The 23,427-nt window shown below is 36.6% G+C and overlaps 2 long non-coding RNA genes across 3 annotated transcripts; one reads left to right on the top strand and one right to left on the bottom strand.

Annotated features, from left to right (window-relative positions):
* Nucleotides 1-6,423: 6,423 nt before the first annotated feature.
* Nucleotides 6,424-9,458, bottom strand: LOC135301288 (uncharacterized). The gene is made up of 4 exons (XR_010363027.1): nucleotides 9,264-9,458; nucleotides 7,875-7,923; nucleotides 7,432-7,485; nucleotides 6,424-6,574 (listed from the first exon to the last, which is right to left on the bottom strand). It is a non-coding gene; the product is annotated as an uncharacterized LOC135301288 (long non-coding RNA).
* LOC135301289 (uncharacterized) lies at nucleotides 9,435-23,168 on the top strand. Of its 2 annotated transcripts, none has more exons than XR_010363029.1 (3): nucleotides 9,435-9,641; nucleotides 12,285-12,343; nucleotides 22,897-23,168. It is a non-coding gene; the product is annotated as an uncharacterized LOC135301289 (long non-coding RNA). The 2 variants fall into 2 exon arrangements; XR_010363028.1 differs by lacking the exon at nucleotides 22,897-23,168 and adding an exon at nucleotides 18,311-18,378.
* The last annotated feature ends 259 nt before the right edge of the window (nucleotides 23,169-23,427 follow it).

Raw genomic sequence — 23,427 nt, 5'->3', positions numbered from 1 at the left:
GTGACATGTAAAACTGAAGCTTGACCATTTAAGAGTTCAGCAACACACAGCCTCCCAGCAGGTCCCCCCAGGGCACGGTGTCAGATGGTATTAGCAGAAGAACCAAAGCGAATGTCCCTGCTGCACTGCTTGGACACGTATAACTGGAGCATTCTGCAATCACAGAGTACCGTGGGTACAACAAACTCTAAGCTCCCTTTAGACCACGTTATAGCTTTCCACACATGCCCTTAAAACTAAATTGTGTTACAGTTGCTCTAAGAAATAGAAGTAAAGAAGTAAAATAGCGAGTCAGTAAAAGGGCATCTTTGCCTATTTCTCTTTTTGAAATTATTTTCTGATGGGGATGTAAAACTCTCAGTGTAGTGCCAGAAACACCTCATTGTGTACTACTACTCCTATGAAAAGGAGTAGTCTTTATGCTATTTAGGTGGCACAGAGCAGATACAATAGGGACTGTGTCCCTTTTTGCAGCATCTGTGGTGCTATTTATGCAATAGACTAGATTTGGTACCTCATTACTGATAAAAGCAGAAGCATCACCCATCAATCACACAGAGATTTTACTTTGCATACTTCAGGGGCTGAACTTGTCTCAGTACATCTGAGACAGTGGACATAAAGCCTTTTTCTGATGTTTTCTGATTTTTGAAAAAAAACCCAATATAGGATATATAGTGTGCAAATAGACTTTGCACTGTACTGTAACTATCAGTAACGGTGTGCAGGCTACAATTTAAGGAGAACTATTAGCCTTCTATTACCAGAGAGCATGCAATAATAATAATATGGGAAAAGACAGCACCCTAGTGGGGTGAAACAAAGAACACTGAACACTTTTTAGCCTGATTGTACACAGCCTCAATAGCAGTACTTCTTGTTCACACAAAAAAGTTCCTTCCTGGGAAGCAGCGCTGTTATACAGTGACACTGTATTCTTCTTGCACAATGGCTTTAATTTGGTAAAGTACCTTATTCACACCTGGGTCTTTGAGTAATTTTAAGGTGTCACCTGAGATAAAACAGCTGTTCATGAGCTCAAAGTTAGGCCCATCCTTAAGAGTTAATCCAAATATGGCCTCTAAATTTTGTTGGCTTTCACATTTTCTGAAATGAGGAATTGGATCTATTTTAACTTAATATATCAGTTCTTTGTTTTATTTTTCTCTTTAACTGATCTAGGTTGTATTTTAGATCTTCAAAGAATTTAATGCAGCTTTTTTATTTTAGTGATGTCAATGCCAGTAATTTTTTAATTTTTAGCACAGTTTACAACCAAGCAGACCACATGGAGAATCTAATTGCTTGACAAGTAGATGAAAACTGGAGTGGAGAGAAACATCTTTTTGTGAACATATCCTCTACTTATTTAGACAATGAAAAGAAACTGAGTCCAGACTAAAGCCAAGTGAAAAATTAAATATTGTAACAACAAAATAGAGAGAAATGGCATAATCTGGAAATATACTTGTAAGGTGGTCTGACCCCTTGGTATGTAATGGCTCAAAGTCTGGGCCATGATAGCTTCTGTCTTTCATTGAAATACTGCTGGAGTGCGCCCACACTTTTCTTGAATTCCCTGTCTGAACTGAATGGCAAACCCTTCCCCCCCCCACCCCCAGAAATTAGAAACAAGTAATCAATTGAACAAATTAACTTTATCTCTGTGCCCTAAGATTAATTTATACATTTTTTAAAAAAGAAAATATTTACATAAATTGAATGTAATTTGCAGATGATAAGTGGGAACTTCAAGCGTCTATCTCTGAGTTGAAGGTCTTTGGGCACAAGATTAAAAAGTCAGACAATTTCTTCTGCTTCTGAATGCAAAGAAAATTCGAACGCCTACTGCCTTGGACAAAAAAGACTGCTCATGTATCCTCTGCCTTTGTAAGCATGCAGTGCAACAGACCTCGTGCTATAGTTTCAACAGTAAGACATGGAACAAGTTGAGTCTTTCAAATATATGATTGTTAAACAAAATAATTTTTTACCTTATTTTCTTTGCATAGAAATAAGGTATATTTTTATATTGCAGGGTGTAGCCAAGAACAGTGTGGATTTTAGGAGAGTGTGCTGTAGTAGAGGTTTTGCCTATTTCCACTCCATTCTCTGAGTATCCTGGCAAACCAGGTTGTTAGCCCTCAAATACTGGTGAATTCTCAGCTCATGTTGGCAAGTGGTCAGTGCTCTTGGCTTCACTAAAAAAACCCACTGCTCTTAGTCTACAAGAAATAGCTGGGAAAAGGCCTAGATTTTTACTCACTTTGTATTCTGTCTTCCTATAGACTTACATTTTACCAGTTAGGAAAAAGTATTGCTGTCTACTTAGGCATTTGTTATTGGCCTTCCTCCCATCCCAAAGTCTGAAAAAATATCTAAATATATAAACACATTTTTTATTGTCATCTCTTACCTAAATTAGTACTGAATTAGATGTTAGAAGCTCTATTCAATGATATGAAATATTATAGTTACTCATTTTTTTAATCTTATTTTTCAGCAATCTGACTATTTCTTTAATCTTCTGTTTTACTCCAGAACTGATATAAATGTTGCCAAGGGACTTTGCCCTTTTCCACAGGAGGTGAATATTTCATAGATGAGAATACCTGAAAAATATGGGACTTGTGTGTGGTTAGGTGCATAATGTGGGCACCACTACTGGCAATACATTGGACAGGGAAATGGCAGACTTCTATGATTTAACAAGAATTGTGCAAATATGCAGCCCTCAATGCCATTTATGAATTAATCAAGTGCACAAGCACCTCTTATGAGGACTTCATATCAAGTAAGAAACTCGCCTAGGGACATAATACTAAAAGACCCCTACAAAACTCATTAATAGGAATTGCATCTTCCAATTTTTAATTTAAATATATAATAGAAAAAGAAACAAGCTGCATTAACATTCCACTGGACTTGAATTAAAGATAATATAGCACAGATTTACAAAAGCTTTAAAAAATGCTGAAAAAATATGTATTTTATATTTAGATTGCACCAATCCACCATGACACTTCAAAAAGTAATTTTGACACTGATGTAAATAATATTTTGCCAGCCACTTATTTTGGTTACAAAAGACTTCATTTTGTTGTCATTACTGACACATCGTTTTCTCAGGAAGCACAATATGCTCCAATAAAAACAAGGGAATTGTTAAGTAGGACAGGTCCATTGTGACTCACCTGCCTGCACATCCAGTTCCTCACAAGGCGGGAGAAAGGAGTTTAGCTTAACCTTTGAAACAGGAGCAAAATTAGGTAAAGTTGTGTGAAGTCACTATATTTTTACCTTGCTATTATGGAAGTAATTTTAAATGCTACCAGGCAGTTCAGATAACATAAAAATTCCAATACTGCCTTCGACTCGAGTCAAGGGTACACTTAAAGAGTTATTAGCACCCAGCAAAGTGTGTTAAGTCTGACATTCATGATGTCTCAGTTATTAAATAGATACTAGTACACGTACTGATTTTCTTATAAAACTTAATAATGATAATGACCTTTCCATTTAGAATCAAGCTTTCAATGCTGAAAACACCAGCAGATTTATAGAATTTTATGCTAGACGCAAATTACAGATCATTGTCAGTTTTTCACATATACAGAACTTTAAATGTATTTTTCACTTTTCGTCTTGAACATTCACGTGTCATAATGACCATCAAATGTATATATTTCTGTGCATAGCTAACATAATTGATGTTACACTCAATTTATCATTTGATTTAGTGCTCCTCTGCACCAGTGCATTATTCCACTGAGGTGATCTGCTCACAATAGTGCATTTAAATGTTAAAAAAAGATTACAAAAAAATTGTGCCAGGGACTCTGCTACAGATACTAAACAACAGAGTAGGTGATTTGGATGGCAAAGCATCATCCTCAGGCAGCCTAATATATAAATCTTTTTGCTTTAAGAGTGGAAACAGACACTGAGGCTGTCATTTTGCCACTCACTGTTGTAACACTACTGCAGGGATTTTTCTTTTTGGATACACTGAATGCTGATAAGGTACAGTCATAAAGAAAATACCAGATATTGCTAAATACTGAACATGATTTGACTTGGAGCACTGAGATCAGTCAAAATTACTGATTTCAAGGACCAGATTTTCATCTACTAAAAAATAAACACATTCTCTCTGTCTTCAGTAGGGCTATGCCAGCCTATTTGAGCCCAGGATCTAGCCCATGAATGAATGCGAATAAATCCCGTGGGGATTATGGCAGATGAGAATTTGACCCCTGACTCTCTGCTACACAGAAAAAAAAGAAATAATTTTTAGAATATTTAATATATTTTCTTATGCATGAACCAGAGGGTATTTCTAAAACAAATAAGCAAGACTGTGCTTCAGCAGAGATGATTATAAGCAACAATAAATATGACAGAGACCACATTTCTTCTTTTTTTTTTCTTTTTCCCAAAAACATCTTTTTCTCCACATCTCTGTGCAATGCTTCATATCCCTTTTAGCCACCACATCTATGTCTGATTCTGTCTCAGTCATCTGAGGGGGCCAAGTTTTTTTAGGAAATATTTTTGAGTACTGATACTCTGAAAGGGTGCAATTTATGTGATTTCAAGTTTATTTATGTGAAAAAAATAATTCTTTCAAAATTGCATCTCTGGTTACTTCAGAAGTCCCTACTTAATGCTGGTGATTTCAGAGCACACTATATTACTTGAAGGATGGAAATTATCCACCTGACTTCAGGGATCTGAATTAATCTGAACTTGTCCCAGGGAAAAATGGAAGGGGAGAATTCATTTCACCTACTTGAGACCTCTACCTAAGGCTGACATTAATTGCACCCCAGAAGTGCCAGTTTTTCTCCACTGACTATAAAGGAAGATGTGCAGAGATGCAGATATTTGTCAAATTCCAACCTAACTTCTCCATTCTCAGAAAAACGGAAAATTCCCTCATCTCCCCCAGAATGACCCTGTCTTAAAGGACCAAATCCTCCAGGATGCTGTGATATGCTTTTAACAGCATATATTCTCTATTGCTTTAGGATCAAGAGTCAAAGATGAAAGATGCTTGCTATGTATTGGGCAAGACTTCTGAGGAAGGGGTAAAGAGATCAAAGAAAAGGGTGAAAAATGTTGTCTCAGGAACTGGATAATACCATGCCAGATATTTCCTCTTGTGGAGAAGACAGAGCTTGTCATTTGGTTCCCACAGAGAGCTCACAAAGCAAATTTTACTTGTTCTGCCCGCAAATTTTCTGAACAATGAGTACCTACTGCAGGAATTAAAGCTTATACCTCATTCACATAATGTAATGTTAACACAAGAATAAAGAAAGGTTCCAAGAAAGTGCTTCTGAAAGATCTGAGCATTTTTCTACCCAGACACAGGACCTCAAATGACTATTAAATCACCTAAGACCACTCAGTGAATGGCATCCTTCTGCTTTTAGAAAAACAATGCACTGGTGTTCTATGTTTAGCTGTCATGATGCGATCCACAAAATTTTAGTCTATATGTTGTGCTAGTCTCAAAATCAACCAGGTCAGCTAAAAGATCGCGGAAGTGCACTTCTTGATCATGTTTATATAATGACTTAAAAATAACAGTTAAAGATTTCAGGGAAAAAACCCAAAAACTGTAACACACTAACACAGTGCATGTAACAAGAGAAGCACAGTTAGTATTTTGATTTAAAAGGAAAGTGTAAAAATACTGAATTGTTATCTTTGAGGAACCAGTTTTTGTTTTTTTGGTTTAACAGAGAATCATGTGAGTTCCCTTTTTACAGACATTGGAAACTACTAAGCATTAACAGGCAAGAGTGGTTTACGCAGTGATTGATATTAGCCAATTTTACAAATATATGAGAGTATTGCTTGTACTGTACTCCATCTAATTATTTTTATTATTTTACCACGGCTTTGATGAAATTCAGTCCCAGAATCTCAGATCTGGGTAAACTTTCCCATTAAATTTATAAGGGAAACAATTTATAGTGGGGTTTGGGTTAGTTAAAACCAGAAATATATTTAGAACAAATCCCAGTTTTGAACACTGCTGGACAGGTGGGAAATTTGTGGATGACAGCTTATGGCCAGGATTTTTAATACATTGGAATAACTGAGTTAAAGAACAGTTCAGAAACTTTATTGTTGCATTTTTGCAGAACATATTCATTTTGAAAATATTATGCTAGAAAATACTGGCCATCTCTGAGGAACTGATCTGTTTATTATCAGTGGGTTTGTATAATAAATGTAGAGTCAGTCTTTAATATTACAGAAAGATCTAGTCTAAACTTAGAAATTCAAAGTTAAAGACGATGTTCTACATTCAATTCATCTTCTGGCACCTTGTTATTGAAGAACATATAGTGCTAACATCACACACAGATCTGAGGCTCCACCATTACCTAAGCACAACAGGGTGAGATAACGACAGTGTGTCAGCCTTTTGTTGGTCCGTGTCACAACCTTCACGTTACTTTGTGAGAAGAACTGCTGTCAGGGCATTTCAAGTTGCTTTTGAAATAGTGCCAAGAATGAGGAGGCCCCACTGTCCAATTGCTTTTCCAGTATTAACAAACTATATAGGGAAAAAAAAAAAGAAGAAATTGCTCAGTTTGCATCTCAGTGCATGAAAAATCCTAAAGTGTTGCAGGGACAATTGATTATCCAGAGGGCAACACATCATTTCTCACTGCAAAAGGCCCTTTCTGGCATCCTACTGGTTATCTATATGAACATTTCTTTTGTATTTTCCTTTCAACAACTGAGAAATAAAGAAGAGGTAGAAAATGAGGTTACAGGGAAAAAATCAGGAGAAAACAATGATTCATAAGATTGTTAGGGTTTTCAGCCCCTTGTCTAAGGATAACCACTTTGTTTCCTTAGCAATATTTGTCATATGAACTACAGAAAATATTTAAGTATTTCTTTATTTGTTCTTTAGGGATCTTGGTACAATAGCCTACACTGCCTATACTAAAACTATATTGTCTGAATGAGAGCAAAGTGGCCTTAAATGTAGCTGAGGTGATTTTAGGGAAGTTTAAATTAACCAGAAAAAGTTCCATAATGTCAATTGTGATTCATTATTCTATGTCAGTATGAACTGGTAACATCTACAAAGACAATTAACTGGAATAGTTTGTTCCCATGATGGGACTATTCACATGAGTTAGAGAAGTCACAGTGAAGTGATATGTTGGTTTGAATATTTCAAAATATCACTACTTATGCAAATTAAATAGAAATTAGCACATGATGTGTCACAATTTTCAGTGATTTATAGTTGTTAAAGGGTTGAAACAGCCTTTTTTTCTTCACAGAAAAAACAATTTAAATATGGGTATAAGTTTCTTTGCTTTTGGTGCCATATTTAAATAAAGAAAAATATATGGTGAAGAGCAAGAGGGAAGAGGTTCTGGAGCAGATATTCACCTGCAGCCCACAGGAACCCCATGACAGAGCAGGCTCCTGTAAGGACACATGGCCCTGTGGAGAGAGGAGCACACACTGGAGCAGGTTTGCTGTCAGGACTTGTGCTGCCATAGGGGACCCATGCTGGAGCAGCTGTTTACTGAAGAACTGCACCTCATGGGAAAAAAGAGACCCCACACTGGAACAAAATATGGACTCCTCTTCCTGACGAGGAAGGAGCAGCAGAAGCAAGAAGATAAACTGATTTTAACCCCCATTCCCCATATCTCTGTGCTCCTGGGTAGCAAGAGGTAGAGAAACAGTGCTAAAGTTAGGCCTGGGAAGGAGGGAGGGGTGGGGGGGAAGGTGTTTAAGATTTCATTTTTTTATTTCTCATTGTCCTACTCTGATTTTGATTACTAACATTTCAAGTAACTTCCCTAGATCTTTCTTTTTTATTTTACCTGTGATGCTGATCACTATAGGATCTCAACTCATCTCTCCCCTGTCCAGCTGAGGAGGAGAAAGATAGAATGGCTTTGGTGAACTCTTGGCATTTAGCAAGTCTCTTGGCATTTAGCAAGTCTCAATCACCACATACCTAAAAGTTTAAAATTTGGTCCTCAGTGTATGAAGAACATGGCATCTATGTAGAGCCCATCAATTGTACATTCAGAACTGTCATCTATATTTCTAAAGCAAGATCAGTTTAAAATGCAAGCAGCACTTATCTTAAATTTCTCAACTGACACTGGGTTGATATGACCATTAACACCAATGGTTGCAAGTGCCTCATTCTTGATATGAGCACTTAGTTCCAGCTTATGCTGTATCACATCAAGACAACATCAAATATGTAGCATCTTTCTTATTTCTGAGCTGAGTAAACAGGCAAGAATTTATTCCTTTAATTGGATAGATATATATGTATGCAGACATAGCTACATAGATATACACACACAAGAGGAAGGCAGAAGAAGATGCCTCTGGAGGAGGCAGCACAATATTTTTAGTGGTTTCTCAGACAAGATGACCTGTAATTCAAAGCATTGTCACAAATCATAGAATTCCTTTACTAAATAACTCCCTTTACCCGCACTAATACACAACACAGATTATTCCTATTGGGTAGAATGAAAAGATTGTTATATGTGATTAATTTGAACATTTGAAAAAGTTTCATATTATAATCCTGAAGTTCACTTTGACAAAAGTAAAGACTAAACCATTACAAAATCATTGTAAAGTGTTTTCAGTTTTCAGGTCCTATGTATAGCAGTGAGTTGTAAGTCAGTTTAATTCTATGCTGCAGAACAAAGAGTAATTTCTGCTGAAAACTTCTCAATGGATATGTAGATGAGGGATGAGATGCCATATTGCTGAAATATTCAGAAGCTGATACCCATACCAAGAGAAATTCTGTAATGTAAAACATATCACTACCTTATTTTATTTTTTTTTAATTTCTTGCTCTGGGGTTTCTCCCTCAATAAATTGCCTTCTTGACTGCTGGCTTCTGGAAAATCCTTTGGTCTGCTTGGCTTCCCAGCTGCATAGGCTATTCCCAGTCTCTCAGACACAAATAAAAAGAGTTGCCTGTAGCTCTACCTAGCCTGATTGGCACATATGGCAATTGATTAACTACAAGTGACGTTGGGGGACCATCATCAAATACAACCTTTTTCCTAAGTTCCTAATGAAACGATGGACTCTCCCCTTCAGGGCAGAATCATCCATTAGGCCCATGTGGTCTGAGCTGAAGGCTCTTTAGGTTCCCATGTAGCAGTGTAATAACCTTCTTACGAAGCAATGACAGAGACTTTTCTGTGAGATAAACGACTTAGACAAATGACCTGCTTTGTCTTGCTTACAAGAGCAATTTGGAAATGATTGTATTGTTGACAGCTGTCTACCTTCCTTCTAACACTTCTGCTCCTCCCCTTAAATTTCTCAGTGCTCGTTTGTTCTGCTCACCAAAAGTGATGTCACAATGGGAACACTTTCTGCTTCTGTAGTATCTTCTCACAACATCTTTGTAGGATGCTTTATGAAATATAGCAATCTTAGCATTGCAGAGTTCTAGTTTGCTCAGCCCAGAAAGCAGCAGAGGCAAAGAGAAAATCACTGACTGGTTGTGCAGGCAGAAAAAACTAAATAGGGACTCATAACTGAAAATACCAGGTGGAATTTATGTGAAAATGACTGCTGGAAATTTCCACATATCCTCTAAGGTATAATCGTCACATCCTAGTCTCTTGCAAACTGGATAAAATTGGTTATGTTAAATTTTGAATGTCAATGCCTAACACAGTCAACTGATACATGCCAGAAACCTAAAAGATATGGAGGAAAGTAAGGTTCAGGAGATTTCACACATTAATACATCAGCTTAGAACTTCCATTGATCTGAATCCTGTGAGAGTGAAAACCATCTTCCTTGTAAACAACTGAGCAACTATTTCAAAAATTATCAGGAAGCCACATACAGATACACAGGATAAAAACACTCTGTAATAATGCCAGCTTATGATGGTTTTATGTTGGTTTTACTTTTTCTGAAGGCCTAGGAAAAGATTTGTGTACTTCAAATATCTCAGTTGTTTTTGGTTTTTTTTCCAGCAACAAGAGTGATAAATTCTCTCTTTGTCAAGTCCTGTTCTTTAAAAATAAGCATCTGGCAGTGGACTATTGAGGTCTGTTCCATTCTCTTTTTCCATTTGTGCTGCCTGTGTGCTCTATGTATATTCTATATGGGAACTTCTCAAGTCTGACAACTGCTGGACAATATAGTCAGAGGTTGTTGAAGTGGCAGGTTTTTCATTTAGCATCACTACAAGTACAGGATGGACTTGCCTTTCACATTTCTGAATACATTACTGTAAAGAGAAAAAGGCGTGAAGATGTCACCACCTCCATCAGCTGAAGCCTGTAGAATTGTGATTATCTTCTTATTGTGGTACAGTAGAGATAGATTTCCAGACCTGGGCCTAAGAAAAGGTGAAAACATTTGTCACGCCTTAATACTTCACTCTTAAAAATGCAGGTCAATATTCTCTGAATTGTTAAGGACTTCCAATGTTTTGCAAAGTATCCATAACAACAAACAGTCCTGGTCCTACCTAGTCCTGCTTTCTATAAACTATGTTTTCTTCAAAAAAATGGAAAGTGGTTTGAGTACTGGGAGGAATGTTTGCATTAATATGTCTAAATGTAGTCAAGGCAGTTATCATTCAACATTTTATCTTGAGGTACTACTGTTCTGTTAACATAAAAACCTCTTCAATTAATTCATCACCATTTTCTTCTCTTGTTTGAAGACAAATCTAAATGAAATTCATCTTAACCAACCCTGGGTCTTTATAACTTAAGAATGAAATCTAAGCCTTTCAACACTGACATAAATGTCTTATTTGCTTAGATTCTTAGCCAGACATTTAACTTACACCCTTATTTTAGTCATTTATGCATATTCAAAGGCCTCTTTCATCATTAAATCCTTAAATGTATCTCTTCCTTGACACTCCTATCCTTGTATGCCAGAGGTCAAGGCCCATGAAACCATCCCTGTCCCTCTGCACATATCCATGTGTGCAAATTGGACCAAGCTTTCACCGTCTAATAGTCCAAGTTCACCTTCACATTCAAGTAGAACATGGAAAAAATATCCAAGGCTTCCCTTCAAAATCCTGATGCTGCAGTTGGGTGTTGTCTTACTCATGAACAGAAGGTGATGCAGGGGAAAGTCTGAGTTTTTTAAGGATGATCCAGCCCTCTGCAATTCTCATCCCAGATTTCCCACTGTCAAAAACTGGAAATACACTCCCAGAACATATTATTTTCTCAGTAACACTCCACCATAGGTGGATGCAGGGTGTGTAACTCAGTGCTTTTTAGAATACCATCTTGTGAGCATATGCTGCATTTTCCTGTTTGGTGTGCAATTAAGACAAAATATTCTTGATGATTGGGTGGAATATAGAGAACATCTCGGAGGACATTTCACAGAGAAGATCTGCTTTGCTGAAAATCAGCAAGGTAGTGCACAAATCCATATCAGAATTTTTGTTCTTTTTGCTCATAACAGTTGTATACATATTGAAGGAAACAAAACTATTGGTGTGAGAGTTTCCATAAAGTTCAGTGGTGTCAATATTTTTCAAGTAAACATGTATTGCAAAAGGCAGACTTTGAGAGATTAGCAGCGGTCTGGATATGTTAATTTTCCTCCTAACAAGGACACCAATCTCTTTCAAGAATCCTAATTGCTCCTACTCATAAGCCATAAAAAAATTGTATATTGTATTATATTGAGAGTTCATCTAATTTAAATGTGAAAATTTTGTAAACATCAGTATTATATTATGTTCCATTCATTCATTTGATCCTCTAGTACATTAGAGGGGGAAAATATACATGCATTGAATTCTTGAGATTTTATTTTAAGGGCTGCTTTAATGAATTCTTAATTACATTATTCAAAAGGTCCATTATTCAGCATTCATCTCACTTCTAAATGAAAGTCTTTACCTGACATGTGAATGAAATGAGTCTAAATGCTTTCCATGCCACCTAGGGATTCGTAATAGACTTCTTGCTGAATGGCAGCAGCTGGTTTTCTTTCTGGTTTAAATTTTTGTGGATTATTTGCAGAGACGGACAGGTATGAAATACTCATCTTTCCCAAGCATCAGTAAACTCTCCAGTCTCACCAGATGTAATGCAGCCACAGTGCTTGAGATAGATGAAAGAGATAAAAGCTGGAGAGAAAAACATTTATAACATTTCTAAGGTGTTCAAATATACTGTATAGTTCACAACAATTCTATTTTGTATGTGAAAAGTCCCTTATTAAAGACTTTCTTCTTTTTTTATAGTTCACGGTGAAAAAATTTGGTGAATTATAAAAGGACTTGAGATCAGGTTTTTAAAAGTGGTAAGTTGATACTTTTTCTCATTCCCCATCCATTTCAGTAGGACTAATATCTGGTATTAAATTTGGAAAAGAGCTTAAGAGCTCAAAATAGTCAAGCAGTTCAGACAGCAACTTGAAATGAACACATGCGTGGCTGGTCAGGACTGTACTGCCATTACACACATTGGGCCAAATTCCTCCATGCCTCAGTCCATATTTGATCCCAGTCAACAACTCTATCCTATGCAAGGGCAATTTACTCCAGAATAAATCAGTGAAATAGAGAACTACCCATCTGCTAGAAGATCTGAGGTAGTTTAAGCAGATAAAATTATATAGTTATATTCAGAGCCCTGGTAACATCTTTCTTTAGAACATACTTATTGGCTTCATTGAGAGTTTTTCTGACATAAGGACTGCAGATTTTCAGAAATTGTCAGAAATTGTCAGAAAAAAAAAATCTTAATATCCTGAAAAAAAGAATCCTTCTACTGTTTCATCAGAAAAAAAATCAAATGCAACATTAATGCTAGGGAAATGTGCATACTGTGTGCCTGTAATTTATTATTTTTCTACTTGCTAATTCTAAATATGAAAACCAATATTTCTTAGAGCATTACTTAGAGCATTAACATTATCATTGAATAGATACCACAAAACTATCTCAATTCCTTGTGAAAGGATTAAAATATTAATTTCCCAAAAATTGAGATTGTTTTCTTGACTGGTACTAAAAAGATAACAAATTTCCTTATTCCAAATTAACATACCATAGATAAATTATTGTTCATATTTTTTTCTTGTCCCTCTGTGTTTTCTAGAACCACTTTTGAAAAGAATCTGTGTTAAAGCCTTTTCAGTGCTTTTGCAGTCATTAGATGTACTTTTAAAGTACATTTCTTAAATTATATTTTGTTTTTCATACATATAGATGTACCTTTGCTAGGGTTGAGGCATTATAGAATATACCATGACCTTTTCCCCTACCTGATTATGAAAAAGACTGTGAAATGTGATACTCTGCTTTAAATCCAGACCACAATTTAGGGCTCAGGACTGGAAGGCGCTGAGCGTGCCTCCTGAAGTGCCCAGCGCTGCCAATTCCCACCGGCTGTCTCACCCAACTCTCTTAATAATACAAAACCCCCAGCAGTTGTGTGGCATGCCCAGGCATTGGTTAACGAAGCAGCTGAACCACCAAGCAGGCTGAACCACCTGCTGATAAAAAAGTAACATTTCAAAATGCCTAAGAAATCTCAGACGAGAAAACACATTATCCACTCCTCTGGTGAGCAAAACACATGAGTGCTGCTCCCCGGGCCTCCCATTCACCCAGCCTAAAGCTCCCTTCTTAAGAGTGATTGAAGTGCACCCTTGAGGAGCCACATCACATTGTGCAGAAGAGATATTCCAGCACTGACCAACAATCAGCCTTTGAAGCTGACTTCTCAATGAAGTACTGGACTTGTCCCAGTTAAACTGAAAACCACACAAGTAGCCGTGTGGAAAATAATAATGAGATTAAACAAACACATCCAGTGGCACTTATGATGCATTAAGGTATGCCTATTAAGTCACCATTTTCAGATTGGCTCACCCAGTCAATTTTGGTTTTTTTGGTTTTTCCCCTGTAGATCCCATTTACGCATCTAGCAGCTCAGTTTATTTTTGTGCGTATCATTAAGGAAAATGAAATCTCAAATTCTCTTTAAAGGTTCTGGAATGAGACATATCTAATTATCAAAATATTTAAAATGTTGGGAACTTCTCCAGGGTGATATGTATTCCCCAAAAGACAGACATAAGGAACATACTCTAAGCTTCAGTGCATACTAGGTACACTTCAAGATGAAAACCTGACACTTCTGCAAACCAGCAGACCCAGCAAAAATCTCCCTAATCACACTGAATTCTATCAGTTCAATGGAAATCAGCCGGGGCTACTGACTGCCCATAATACTTAGGCTGCAGCCAATTGTGTCTCAGTCTTTAAGGTATTTATTTCAACAATGCTTCAGTAAATTATGGAAAACTTGAGAGCAAGGAAAAATTAAGGACAAAATCCACAAAGGCACCATAAAACGCTTAAGTAGGGACACAGAGCAGTTAAAAATGTAAGATTCATAGTAAAAGCAAGGGAGCAAATAAAACAGAGCATGACTTCACTAAGTCTAATTGCAAAAAGGTATTTTAAATACTTGGAAACCTGTTTTATGCAACTGCCATCAAAACTCTTACAAATATGCAGCTCTGATCATGTTTCTGGAGCCATGTCTCAGTGCAAAACCACTTATTTTGATTAGGAACATGAAAAGTTGCTTTCAACTTCCCAATATGCAATTTGTATAGAATCTAAAGGGTAACTTTGAGAGTTTAAAGAATACAAAGCTGAATTCCTATTGACATTATGTTCTTCCTAAATTTTATATTAATTACTGTGTAATCATAGTTCTGAGTCAAATATCTATTAGCTTTTCACTAACACACAAGATTGTCAGTGTTTTGAAAGCTTATATGTACAAGAAAATAAAAAATCAACATCTTTCCATTCTTTTTTGATGGCTAGGAAAGAAGAGCTAATGAGATATTCTAGTAGATATTTTTTAATATTCTGATTTTTTAAGAGATGCTTTTTTAAGATTATTATATATTTCCTGTATGTAGGGCTACAAAGAAAGTTGATGGTGTTCATGAAGCAAGAAGTGGTTGTGTCTAAGACATTCCAAGAGAAAATGTTTCCTGTTTTCAGTCATTTCTAAAATCCATTATAACAGATTGGACTCATTTCCCACTTCTTCAACTTTTTATTTTAGAAATTAGGTCCATTCATATTATACCTTGCTGGGTAGATAGAAGATATGGGTGGTCCTTCTATCAATCAAAATTGTAATTACTTTTCCCAGTTGTCTCTGATATTTTATTCAAAAAGTATTATGACTCCTAGGCATTACATATGTGATGGTTGTTTTTATTGTTAATGATAAAACTAATGGGACTTTGGATCCAGTGTATGAGATCCTATATGGCCTTTTCCTCACTTCTTCATTCCCTCTCTGTCTTTTGAGAGTTTTAAAAAAAATATTTTAGGGTAGTTCTGTGGACTAATGCTACAATGGGTTGTATAAAACTCACAATAAATTGTCACCCATTCTTTCAGAATTCATAGCACATATGTTATCCTGACTTCTTAGCAAAAGGTTTGAGGTACAATCATATAATGCAGAAATAATTCTTTATTAAAAGGCCTCTCTGACTGCACTAATAATGGTAAATGTGAGCAAAAAGAACTTAAGAAGAATCACTTGATATGATAAAGGATAGTTCTTTTACTATTATCATGTATAATTTCCCATCTTCCCCTGTAAAAAGAAGAAATTTATAGCCATTTCCTGCATGTACCTTTTTCATTTCAGTTTGACAATCCTCAGCTTTTTTTACTTCAGCAGTACCTTTGTCACTGGAACTGAGCATTTGAAACTTATTTCTAATTTGATAAAATATACATATGGCGTTAGCATGCTAGAGGTAAAAGGTACTAACATCAAAGTCTGCACAGCTCACATTAAAATGATTTTAAAGAGGCATTATATATTTATTCAGCAGGGAAAGAGAACCACTTAGAAGTGGTGTAAAGGTTCTTAATTTTACTAAATGTTTCAGTAAAGCAATTTAATTAATCTTCTTACCAATGGCTTCACTTCAGTAGAGCAACTTGAAAACAGCTGTCATGTATTTAGCAGTTTGAATGTGGTTGCAAAACAGGTGCATTGTTGCTCTGCAACCCTGAAGGAGTTAAAGGACATATATGCTTATGATATCTTTAAACTTTCAACTTAGAATTATTGATGAATGTAAAGCTACTCACTCAAAATCATCTAACCTTCTTAACTGGTTAAAAGAGTTTAATCCTCTCAGTTATTAGGAGACCTTTGAAGTGAAACAGTGAAACTCACTCCTTCTGCCTGTTTTGAAAATTTTCATTGAGTGTAGACTAAATCACAGGGAAGTTTCGGCTGCAGCACTTCATCTGCAAAGTAAGCTGTGGATTACTTAGTTGAACTTTGCTCCAGTCAAGACTTTGTAGTGCTTATAAATCTTGAATCCATCTAAGTTCACCTTAAATTAGCCTTGCAAAAACAATCTCTAAACTTCAAGTGTCTGCTTGGTGGCTTCTGGCTAAATGCCATGCAGAAGCAGAGACACTGATTAATTGTCTTTGTTTCTCAAAAACACCTCATATTTTATTAAAAATAAAATATCATGGAATACACACTTTTGCCTTTCACTTCATAAAACAACAGTATCATTGGGTTCTATGCAGACCACTGGCAAAATACATTGCATTTTAAAAATTAAATGGAAGAGGAACTTGAAAGCTTTATAAGTCCTGAAAGCCTTATTGCACAATAATGCCACTACTGCATGAACAGCCTGGGATGGGGCCAAACAAGCATGCCAAGATACAAGAGATTTTTCAATTTTCCGGCAAATAGAAACAAATTCTGGTTTTAGAAGGTGTACTCGGCAAACACTTCTCAATGTGTTTCTGATTTGTGGTAAGAATGTTTTTACTGCTGGTGCCCTGTACTTTTTGAGACATTTATTTCCTAAAAGAAAGATTCCATTCTATAAACCTCAACTGTCTGTTTTTTCAAAGCAATTTAAAATCAAACACACAAATAAAATTTTTAACATATGGAAGCCTTCGTACAGAGACTTACGTATTCCAAGTTAAAATTGTTTTATAAACTGTAATGCTTTGCAGATGAAAACACTGAGAAGATGACTGTTTTTAGCAGTAATGCTTTTTGACAGCGTTAAACCTTGTTTTAGTAATTGACATAAAAATATTTGGTGGCTTTAAAATGGACCATTAATAAAGATGGCATGTTTTAAGTTTTAAAAATTTTACTTAATACTGTGAAGTTGTATAAAATTACAAACATAATATAGTATTATTTTAAAGAAAATAATCTTCTACTTCTCTGTGTTAAAAACAGTGGACATGTATCTTTAAATCTGACCCTTTTTTATAATAAGTATCCTACAGGTTGAGTTTGAGTTAGGGTTGTTTTATATCCATACGATTTTTGTATTTTATTTCTTTTTTTTTTTCAAGTTAGTACTTATCTTCTCCACTGGCTGGCTTTTCTCAAAAACTTTTAACTTTTTTTTCATAGAGAGTCAAAATTGAAGGTTGCTGTACATAGACACATGTGCAGACTATTAGTTTGCACACTGAATACTTTTAAGATGTGTACATAGACTAATGTATTTTTGGAATTGTAAGCATTAATTTAGAGGAATGCTGTAATTTTACTGAACTTTTCTTAAAGAGAAAGACATTGGACACTGTTTCACATTCAGTCTGCAGTCATTCCAGTACCCCCAGGACCTTTTCTGCCTGGCCACTGTCCAGCCACTCTGTCCCCAGCCTGTAGCACTGGACGGGGTTATTGTGACCAAAGTGTAGGATCTGGCACTTGGTCTTGTTAAACCTCATATTGTTGGATTTGGCCCATCAGTCCAGCCTGTCCAGGTCCCTCTGCAGAGCCCTCCTACCCTCCAACAGATCAATGCTCACACCCAGCTTGGTGTCAATCTGCAAATTTACTGATGGTGGACTCAATCCCCTCGTCATTAAAAAGGACTGGTCACAACACTGATCCCTGGGGGACACCACCAGTGACTTGACTGGCTGCCCACTGGACGCAATAGAATTTACCACCACCGTATGGGCCCAGCTGTCCACCCAGCTTTTAACTCAGCAAAGAGTGGATCTGCAACTATTAAAATTTCAATGCACTAGTGCTGAATTTACAGCAGGTATTAGTGTTTTTCACTAATGACCTGTTTACAAAGGAATTAAGCCAAGGCTTTCTTTTAAGCATGTGTTTAAATGTCATTGACTACTGCTCTGAGAGTCCTGCATATGTTTTCAAGACCTTCACTGCAGTAAGTCATAAATCAATTTCCATCCTCATACAGGCTGACTATGACTGTATGGACAATTAGTCTCTTTTAAAGCCAAAGGAAATAATGAAAATGAACTGATGGCATAATGATCCCATTTACATGGAAGACATGTTGATTTCATCCCTATGCTGGAATCTTACAATGGGGACAGTGTTCATTCCCCATGCAACAGCTATCTTAAGCACCAACTGTCTGAAAGAAGGAAAAGATGGTAAAAAACAGCAACAACAAACCCCCAGCATATGCCAAACTGAGAGCATCAACTGGATCTTTTTTGGAGGAATTCCAAAGACAGTTTTTTATTGCTGCTAGAGTGACAGTACAGCTCAGTCACTGACCATGAGGAAAAATAAAAGCAGAAATACAGGAAACAAACACAGGTGCCAAGTGACTGATGTCTTGGTAGGTAAACAGGCAAAAGGAAAGTTTCAAAAGAAAAACATTCAGAGCAGGGGTGTGATCAGAGAGCCATGTGGTTACACATGCATTGGCAGGTCTGCTTCAGCCTACTTAGGCTTGGTTCCTGCAGTCCACAAGTCATTCTCTCCCTCCTCCCCTTCCCTGTGCTGGCACCACTGTTTGTACAGCTGCATGGTGAACACAGTCAGGGACCTGGGCCCAGTAAAAAATGACCCACCAGAAATGGATCAGTTCCCCTTCTGATTTAATTCAGAGGCCCACAAGTGGGTTTGCTGGCATAGCAAAGGTTATGATGTGGGAACGAGATTGTGCAGCTGAGGAGAGGAGAAGCTGTTGAAGGAAGTCCTATCAGCCATAGCAGGGTCATATCCTGGGGCTCGGAGAACTCTATGTGGCTGTCCCTTCCTCACACTGCTCTCTCCTTGACAGTATGCCTCTCCTACTAGAAGTTTTGGGGGTTTTTTTCAGATTTGGACACATAAATCAGCATCTAGATGGTGCCTAGAATGTGGAACTTGGTTTCCTAGATTATTGTAATATTCTTCAGAGATATAGGAATCTTTTTCAATTGCTGAAATATAGGCCTGTAAGTGTCATCTGAAAATGACAAAGATAACATACCTGATCTCTGCCAGCTATCTCCAAAAGGATTTCTATCACATCACACATATCAGCCTTCTCTAGATGTTGCAGACACCCAAAGGATCCTCAAATTTTGTTAGTCATCTACACTTATGCAGCTGAACTTAATGCCCAAGGTGGCATGAAAACACCTAAACAAAAATTTTAAATTGGATATCTACAAGTGGAAGCTCCCATGAGCCAATAGCACCATTCCATTGCCTAAGTATATGGATCAGCTGCTTGCTGAGATGCCTTTATTTGTGCCTAGAAAATTCTCCACAAAACCTATGGAATACCTGTGCCTTTCAGAAGAGTAGCAGTCAGATAGGAAGTCCTAGGACATCTCAGATGGCGTGAGGCCCAAGTCAGCTAGACTCTACTCTTTGTTTGATTTTTTGTTGGTTGTGGCTTGGGATCAGTTTTCATTTATTCCTTCTTCAAATACTGTCAGTTCTTATCAGCATCTCCCTATTTATTTATGGTTAATGCAGATGATCATTATGGCCAATGCAATAGACATTGCCTTGCTCATGGGATTTGACTAGATGGCTTCCTTACATTCCAACAGTGCATGAGTTTTAATGGCCTTCATCAGTGTTTTATCTCTTTCTTTGAAAAAGCATTGAAAAATTCCCCTCAGACTTGCTGAACTTTAAGGCATGAGAAAGAAAATGGATATAATCTGTTTCACCAGGTTTCTTACAATTAAATTAAGATGATTTCTTTTTAATCTGAAGGGGCCCTTAGAGAAGAAAGCAGCATATCTTGAGGAGCTGATTTGTCCAGAAGTAAAAACAAAATAAAACAAAAAAGCACAGTAGCTTTGTCACATTCCCATTACCTTTAACAAGTAGTTTCATAAACCCATGGATTATCATCTTGTAATGAGACCTCTGCTACCAAAAATAACTGTGAAAAAGGGTAACTGAATGATGAACTACTGACATGCCTTTCTGAGGACCCACAGCTGCACTGCTTCTTTTGAAAAGACATGGGAACACGTCCTATAGATATCTAATTTAAGTGTCTCAAACACATTTAACTAGTGACTGTAAGGAGAGCCAGCATTTTCAATCATTGAATATTGTCTATTCTGACTACAGTTTTGTTTTCTTGAGTTTATAAAATATATTAATCTCAAAGCCTCAATTAAATATCCATGTACACAAGCTAAACATTAGTCCCAGCATATGGAGCTTTCATCACATCCAGTTTTCACTCCTCACCCTTTCCAATTAACCTGAATATAGGATTTATTGAGGAATCCAAATTTTACCTTTTTATCTCAAAAAATAATTCTCCCACCATGACCAGTGCACACAGAGGAAACAATATGCAGTGGAAAAACAGGAAAATGGAAATAATGTAAGATGAAGAGTATCAGCTATGGGGAATCAGGGCAAAAGAAGATGTTTTCTGTTAGAATTCAGGCTGCTTTTAATGAGGGTCTTGTGAAATAGCTCATTCAAAGATCAGCATGGACAAGGCTACTGCAGCTTTCAGCTACTTGCAGGGTGTTCAGAGGCACATTGTCTCTTTTCAACCTTTAGTAACAAAATTCAAGTGATCTAAAACTGATAGTCTAATTCTGCATTTAAATGTAATTGTAATTTTATTTTATTTGTTTTTATCTTTTCTAAAGCACTCTAAGAGGTCCTAAAGAAAGGTGTTACACAATTGTAAGTGCTAGAGTGATTGACAGAGAATTTTACAACTGGCACTTATTATTCCTTTTATTAAGAATAAAGTGGCTTTTAGACTAAAAACAATAGGGTGAAAAGGGGTCTTTTATGCACTCATTATAAGAAGAAAATTGGAAGGAAAAAGTTGTAATAAAAAACTAAATGATTTTGGCAGGATATATGTTTCTTTCTTTATATGTTCAGTAGTATATACATTGAAACCACTGGACATACAATAGCCTTCTAGATGTGGAAGGGAAAATGGAAAGTGTAGATTAAAATTGCCAAAGTGCTGCATGTAATAGCCATCTTTTCTTATTTTTGTTATGAGTAAAAAGAAGTCTTTATGCAGCAAAAACGAATAACATTGTTATATTTTACCTTTGAATTTAAATTCAGAGGAAGTGACAGAGGACTTGAAGCAGATTGTCTATTATATGCCCTGTTCTAAGATGACAGGTGATTGTTCCCCAAGTTGCTGTAAGGTTTTCCCTTCTGTTTTATTCAGTCCAATCCTCTTTTACCTAAAAATCAGCATGTGCCAAATGCCTGCGAACCTTTGGTCATTTTTGTAAATGGGATGCAGTTTCACAGAGACAGTTTTAAAATTTCACAGATTACCCAAGACAGCAGACACCGGAATCCCGTGCATTAAACCTGCACTGGGTGGTGGTGCTTATTTAATTCCAGATCACACTATATGTTAATAAAAGCAATTGAATCCCCAGCTTGCAAATGGCTTATTTACACCTTTCTACTTAGTCCATAAGAGAGAGTTTCACTAGGGTTTTGTGGCTCTGAGTCAGGTGCAATTTCTCTGGTTAGCTCTTTCTGGAGTCACTGTCCCTACAACACCAGAGGGTATTTCACACTCCAAGTCAGAGTCCTACAGTCCCTGGTTCTGGTGCAATTTGACCAATTCAAGATCCGCAAGGTCTTTCAAATCAAAAAAGCCAAATATGGATAAACATCCTGGTGAGAACATAGGCCCTTCTTCTAATCCCTGTGTTGAGGTATGAAGGTCTCACTGTAATCTACTGGTGTGTCAGAATTTTGTGCGTGTGAAGTGAGTATACTCATCAAGCAGAGATGAAGGACCTTTCATGTTTGATCAAGAGCATAAACCAGCTTAAAATAACTTCCTGTTTTATCTTGGAAAAATTATCTGTCATGGCAAAGAAGTGTATTGGTCAGCCAGACCTCAAACCTGTCCAACCCCAAAGTTGTTTGGACCCGGAGAGTTAAAATTTACCAATGATTACTTGGTGTTGTGCCATGGCTATGGCACAGCATTATGTAGGGTGTCATGGTGCTGGGCTCTTCAGGGCAGCTCTGGGCTCTGCTTTCTCAGCAACTGAGTGGTTTCACCCTCCACCAAAATCTAGGGACAAGTGAGGGAAAGGCTGGTAACATATTAAGGATAACCAACAGCAGAAACCTGAGATGAGCGCTTCCATGACTTGACTTGACTTTGGTAAGTAGTCAAATGTATCCAAGGACCTTATTTTTAGTGAAATAAGTATGATGATTCTTCCACCTCTTACCGTTTTTGTATTTTTAGAACATAATCATATAAGAACATAGATTTTGTGACACATTTTGTACAATGACCAAATTTGTTGTAATTTGGACTCAATGACTTGGGAAATCTTTTCCAACAGAATTTCAACCTGATATAAATAGCATATAATGTAAATAAGAAAATACTTCTCAAATCAAAATTTAGTCCTTGTTGCCCATTAAGTTACTTTGATATAATAATACAAATATGGGGGAGGTGGAAGAAGATTTCACTGTAAATTCCAGATATTAAGGCACACTGAAAAAGATCTTTTCCCAAAATTTCTCTAAGAGAGTTTGTGTGCTTTTTAGTATTTTCAATAGGGAAAATAAGAAGAAATGCATTATACCTTAAATATACTCTGTGTGAAGGAGAAAACAAGAGAAAGGACAGCAATAGTGAGAAAGAGCCAGAGAGAAGGAGAGAAAAGACAAGTGAGGAAGACAGAGTGAAAGAATAAAGTATTGAGAAGAACGAAAGAGAAAGAAGGCAGAAAGAAAATGAAAAATCAACAAATATTTAAGAGTCAACCCTGTCCATCTTTCTGTCTAATAGGAGTGTCAGGAATCATAATTTATAAGAAAGAATGGATGACTACTGTGTATATAAGCACTTTCACCTTGAAAGTGTAATATCTATGTTTCTCTCTTTCAAGAATCTTAATTATTTGAACTTAAACACACTAGAATTTCTCTAGACTGTATGAATCTGAGATGATTTTCATCCTGTGACAACAGAAAAACAGGCACAGCATATTCATTTAGAAGAATAAAAATAAAAATAGCCCTCATGACCAAATAGGTTGTTTAAATACTCCAAGGTGCTCTTGTTGGACAAGTTGC

The sequence above is a fragment of the Passer domesticus genome, chromosome 5 (assembly GCF_036417665.1).
Source record: "Passer domesticus isolate bPasDom1 chromosome 5, bPasDom1.hap1, whole genome shotgun sequence".
NCBI lineage: Eukaryota > Metazoa > Chordata > Aves > Passeriformes > Passeridae > Passer > Passer domesticus.
This window is presented reverse-complemented; position numbering and strand designations above follow the sequence as displayed.